The sequence below is a fragment of the Terrapene carolina genome, unplaced genomic scaffold (assembly GCF_002925995.2).
Source record: "Terrapene carolina triunguis isolate 2854851 unplaced genomic scaffold, T_m_triunguis-2.0 Scaffold751, whole genome shotgun sequence".
Lineage (NCBI taxonomy): Eukaryota > Metazoa > Chordata > Testudines > Emydidae > Terrapene > Terrapene triunguis.
In genome coordinates this window covers 2,631,571-2,638,089 of record NW_020665102.1, presented here as the reverse complement: position 1 = coordinate 2,638,089, position 6,519 = coordinate 2,631,571, and positions in this window count along the sequence as shown.

Sequence of the window (6,519 nt, the reverse complement as noted above, 5' to 3'; positions counted from 1 at the left end):
AAGGGAGGGTCTTCTCCAAGACTCAATGGTCTCCGCCCCCCGTCCCCACTGTGACTCCAGAGTGGAATGGGAAAATTACCTTTAACGGGGCAAGAAAAAAAGCAACTCTGCCAAAGATCCTGCAGCAGCGGATTGCCCAGTATCTCCTTGAGAGTTTCATGGAGATCTCTGGGGCAGATTCCCGTGAAGTGAGGGAGTCAATCAACACCCCGTTCTACTGCTCAGACTAGGCATGTGGTGGTATGCACATCATACAGACACAAGCCTGCTTTCTGCAACCCTCCTGCCCCCAACAACTTACTTCAGTGATTCCCCAGATCAAAGCCACTCACCAAGGGCCTCCTCAACTGTTTGCACTTCGCCAAGCTCCGCCAGCTGTGACTGGCTAACCTCCTCCGGAGTAGATAAGAACTTTGGGCTGCATGCATCTCTGACCTCCGAGTCATCCTCTGCCTCTCGGTCCTCCTCCACCTCCACATCATCATCCAAGATTTAGTCCTCCTGGCTTGGTCCACTCTCGACTGGCACGTGAGCCACTGAAGTACCCACAGTGGCCTTCGCAGTGGAGGTGGGGTCACCACGGAGTATCGCGTCCAGCTCTTTGTAGAAACGGGAGCTTGTGGGTGCAGCACCGGAGTGGCGTTTTGCCTCCCGCGCCTTGTGGTAGGCGTTCTGCAGCTCCTTCACTTTGATCCTACACTGCAGTGTGTCCTGGTCATGGCCCCTTTCTCTCATGCGTCATGAAATCTGTCTGTAGGTGGTATAATTCCTACGGCTGGAGCACAGTTGAGACTGGACAGGCTCCTCTCCCCAAATGCTGATGAGGTTCAACAGCTTGGCATTGCTCCAAGCGGGATATCGCCTGGTGAGTGGAGCAGGCATGGTCACCTCGAAAGATGCGCTGAGACCACTGCATGTGTCACCGAGCAAACAGGAAGGGGATTTTCAAAATTCCCAAGTAATTTAAGGGGTGGGGTTCATGGTTGGTCACTTGAGGGTAGTGCAGTAGAGTTCAAACTGATGACCAGAGAAACAAGAACAGGGATTGTGGGACACCTCCCGGAGGCCAATCGCAGCACTGTAATCCACCAGGGTGTCTACACTGGCACCGCGGCGCTGTAGCCCCGGCACAGAAAGATGTACAACTCTTGTCGGGGTGGTTTTTTTACAGCCCTACAACTGCGCTGTTTCTGTGCACTAAGTGGCTTGGCAGTGTGTACACCTCAGAAGTTACATGACAGAAAGCTGCTTTCCTGAGCAGAAACTTGCCAGTGCAGACAAGGCTGTAGATGGCTTACGTAAGAATTCAAGACTGGTCATACTGGGTCAGACCAATGGTCCATCTAGCCCAGTGTGCTGCCTGAGAGTGACCAGTGCCAGATGTGTCAGAGGGAATGAACAGAACAGGCTTGTTGACCTGCAAGGTGAGGGTCTTTCAACCTTACCTTTAACTTCATTGTTGTCGATTCCTACTTACCCTATCTTACCACACCTCCCCCGAGGTCTCTGGGCAAATCAGGAGTGAACCACTCCTTTGATACAGACGTGTCCCAATCCAGCTGAATTGAGGCAGACTTTGGGCCAATGTCAGTTTGGAAAAGGCCTGCTTAACCCAGAAGGTTTCTCAAAGTATCTGTTGCTGTGAACCGCATTTAGTCTGGATGTGTAAACCCCAAAGATATCAAACATGAAAGAAACACAAGGCCAGTTCTGAGGAGGTTTCCTCACAGATCTTGGGAGACAGACCAGACCTCGCTTACAAACAGCCCCCCAACCTGAAGCAAATACTCACCAGCAACCACACACCAAAAACACTAACCCAGGAACCTATCCTTGCAACAAAGCCCGATGCCAACTCTGCCCACATATCTATTCAAGTGACACCATCATAGGACCTAATCACATCAGCCACGCCATCAGGGGCTCGTGCACCTGCACATCTACCAATGTGATATATGCCATCATGTGCCAGCAATGTCCCTCTGCCATGTACATTGGCCAAACCGGACAGTCTCTACACAAAAGAATAAATGCAAATCTGACATCAGGAATCATAACATTCAAAAAACAGTAGGAGAACACTTCAACCTCTCTAGTCACTCAGTAACAAGAAGTGGGCTGTAGCCCATGAAAGCTTATGCTCAAATAAATTTGTTAGTCTCCAAGGTGCCACAAGTACTCCTGTTCTTAGAGCCAGGCCTGAGGGTTAAACAGGTGTGCTCAAAAGGAAAAGGGGCCTCAGCACCTATAAAAATAACTGGTTGAAAAAACAAAACAAAAATTACATTAAAAAACAAAACAAAACAAAAAACCAACCCAGAAAAGCTACCATCACACATCCATCACCATTTTAGATTTTGACATCTCCTGCCTGATGTGACATCTTTGCTTTGCAAACAAGAGACCTGGCTGTTACCCTCTAACTGGATAAAAGGTTACACCTCTTGTCTCGAGTAATTTTCCTCTTAACAGAAGATTTATTTGAAAATTGATCAAATTAAATTCCATTTGAAATAGAAATAATTAATCTATACTGGGTATCTATTCTCGTTCATGCAATTCTCTCACATATTCCCCACTCTAATTCCTTTGGAGTGAGGTTTTAATTTCAGGATTAGCCACCATTTCCAATATAGTAGGAGAGAACTAGAAGAAAACCTGATTATGTGATAACTTTCAGTGTTACAATATAAATCAGTCTCTTAAGTTACACTAATTCATGTTTAATTTCATTGTTGCTGGTAACAACTTATTCAAAGATTACAAAATATAAACCTATAGGGCAGTTTTGTCTTAATTCCCATTTCCATCCAGTGAGCGTTGTGTGAAGTCACCTTCTACAATAACCTAGGAGCCTTCCATTTCTGTGAGTTCATTTCTCCCTTGGTCTTCTCCCGTAAGTATGAGTGGAAGGGAGTCTCACACTACGTGGGAAGGTTGCATTATGAGAAAAACCCACCTGTGCTCTATTTTCACACTTTCTAATCTTTCAGACTAGCAGGAGGTGGAGAAGTGATACAAATGCATAAGACTACATAGCAAAACTAAGGGTATGTCTACACTACGAGGGTAATTCGATTTTACTTAAATCGAATATGTGGAATCGATATTGCAAAGTCGAACGTGTGTGTCCACACTAAGGACACACTAAGGACAGTAATTCGACTTTGTGAGTCCACACTAAGGGGGCGAGCGTCGATATTGGAAGCGGTGCACTGTGGGCAGCTATCCCACAGTTCCCGCAGTCCCCGCTGCCCATCGGAATTCTGGGTCGAGCCGCCAATGCCTTCTGGGTAAAAAAAATTTGTCGTCATCCGTCCGTCACTAACGCCCTCCCTCCCTCCATGAAAGCGCCGGCGGGAAATCAGTTCGCGCACTTTTCTGGTCAGTGACAGCGCGGACGCCACAGCACTGCGATCATGGATCACGCTGCGACCATCGCTGCACTTGTGGCCGTTCTCAACACCTCGCAGCTTATCATACACCTTTCCCTGAGGCAGATGCAGAGAAATCGGGCGAGGAGGCTACGGCACCGCCGTGAGAGCCTGAAGTCGGAGAGTGGCACAGAGCTGTCAGAAACCACGAGCCCCAGCGCCCAGGACATCACGGTGGCAATGGGGCATGTGGATTTTGTTGAACGGCGATTCTGGGCCCGGGAAACAAGCACGGACTGGTGGGACCGTATAGTGCTTCAGGTCTGGGATGAATCCCAGTGGCTGCGAAACTTTCGCATGCGGAAGGGGACTTTCCTCGAACTTTGTGAGTTGCTGTCCCCTGCCCTGAAGCGCAAGGACACCCGCATGCGAGCAGCCCTGACAGTCCAGAAGCGAGTGGCCATAGCCCTCTGGAAGCTTGCAACGCCGGACAGCTACCGGTCAGTCGCGAACCACTTTGGTGTGGGCAAATCTACCGTGGGGGTTGTTGTCATGCAAGTAGCCAAGGCAATCGTCAAGGTACTGCTCCCAAAGGTAGTGACCCTGGGAAACGCGCAGGTCATCATAGATGGCTTTGCCGCGATGGGATTCCCAAACTGCGGAGGGGCTATCGATGGGACTCACATCCCTATCCTGGGACCGGACCACCAGGCCAGCCAGTACATCAATAGAAAGGGCTACTTTTCAATGGTGCTGCAAGCACTGGTGGACCATCGGGGACGGTTTACAAACATCTACGTCGGATGGCCGGGCAAGGTTCATGACGCTCGTGTGTTCAGGAACTCTGGTCTGTTTAGACGGCTGCAGGAAGGTATTTACTTCCCAGACCACAAAATAACTCTTGGGGATGTGGAGATGCCTACAGTCATCCTCGGGGACCCAGCCTACCCGCTAATGCCCTGGCTCATGAAGCCCTATACTGGCGCCCTGGACACAGAAAAAGAACTGTTCAACTACCGTCTCAGCAAGTGCAGAATGGTGGTGGAGTGTGCTTTTGGCCGTCTCAAAGGGAGATGGAGAAGCTTACTCACTCGCTGTGATCTCAGTGAAACCAATATCCCCATCGTTATTGCAGCTTGTTGTGTGCTCCACAATCTATGTGAGAGCAAGGGGGAGACCTTTATGGCGGGGTGGGAGCTAGAGGCAAATAGCCTGGCTGCTGATTACGTCCAGCCAGACAGCCGGGCCATTAGAAGATCCCAGCGGGACGCCCTGTGCATCCGGGAGGCTTTGAAAGCTAGGTTCCTGAGTGAGCAGGGCAACCAGTGACTTTTCAGTTTGTGGACAGAAAAGCTGAACCTGCCCCCGTTTCTTTACCCAGTTCATTTTGACTATCCTCTCCAGTTACATACCCCCTTCACCCCCTTCCCCTTCCCAAAAAATAAAATCATTTCGATTTTGTTAATGAACAGCGTTGTCTGTATTGCTGTTTTCGCGGGAATATTTTAAACCGGGGACGCAGACTGTGGCGGGGGGCGGGTTCAGTGTTCTGATGCAAATGATGCTTCTAAACTCCCGGAATGACAGGCTCCGCACTGGTGGACTGGTTATTTCAATGGAGAACATGAAAAACACCTCCCAGACTGACCACGGTAACCAGTGACTGCACTGTGTATGTGTCCTGATGCTGGACCTGACACCGCCTCTGTACCCTGCTAAAGGTCACTGTCCTGCCCAATTACCAAGCCCCTTGCCCCCCTCCAGACAGACTCTCCCTCAAAAGAACCTGACTGAAACAGTAATGGAGAGAAACAAACATTTTATTGCGAACCAGACATGAAACGTGGGGTGTGAAACTTGGACGGGGGCTTCTGTGAGGTGGGTGGGAAAGGACTTATGAAATTTTGGGGAATGTCAGCCTTCTAGTGCTAGAGCAGTCTGCAGGGGTTGACTGAAAGTTTTAACGGCCCTTGCCGCCCCTCCTTCTTTGGACTTTGGGTGAGGGTGGTGTGGGACTTGGTGGCGGGTGAGGGCGGTTACAGATAGACTGCAGCGGGGCTCTGTCCTCCTGCCTCCGGTCTTGCAGAACATCCACAAGGCGCCGGAGCGTGTCCGTTTGCTCCCTCATTAGTCCAAGCAGCTTTTCAGTAGCCTGTTGGTCCTCCTGACGCCACCTCTCCTCCCGTTCCATGACTGCTCGGTGCATTTGTGACAAGTTCTCCCTCCACTGTGTCTGCTGGGCTGCCTGGGCTCGGGAGCAGTCCATTAGTTCTGAGAACATGTCTTCACGCGTCTTCTTCTTCCTCCGCCTAATCTGCGCTAGCCTCTGGGAGTGTGCTGAGAGGCTGGGTTGGGAGACAGTCGCAGATGTGTCTGTGTGAATTGTGAAAAGGGAGTGAATTCCTGAGACAGATAAATGAAATTGTATACAAAGAACCTAGTCTTTCTCTGTGAACAAGACCATGCACTGAACCTCTCACATGCGCACTCAGGACAAGGTCGAATTTTCGGCCGTCGCCTTCAGTGCCTGTGGACTTGCGGAGATCTTGGAGTGTTCAGAGAACTGTGGCTGGAGACCTGAACTTCTGGAGCGGGCAATAATGGTAAGCCGCAGACTTGTGGCTGCTTAAAACTCCAGCAGTAGCACTGGCCTCCTTTCACATTGAAAGCAATGCCAGTCTCTGCTGCCAGCAATCAGGACAGCATCAACTCTGCCCCTGTCCCACCCCCTCGCGGCTGTCCCAGGGAAAGATCCCTGTATGCTGCCCCTCTCCCTCCACCGCGTGGCTGTAAAGCAGTCCCAATACTAACAGTCCCCTCCCTAATTCAAAGCAGGGCGTCATGAGCGACATCACCCTCCTGAGGATCCCGGACACCCAGAGAGAAGGCATGCTGCGGGAAAGCATGCAGAAACCGGGGCCGTATGCCGCCATGCTATGTCGGGCCATGATCCCGGAGTACTTGATTGTGGCGTGGAGGGGGCATGTCTGCTACCACGGAGGGCCCACTAATATCGCCCTACCCCGGAACCTGATCAACAGGCTTGAGCTCTACCTCCACGAGACCTACGAGGAGTTCTCCTACGAGGATTTCTCGTCGATCCCCGGCCACATTGACCGGATTTTCGCGTAGGTGCACTGGGACT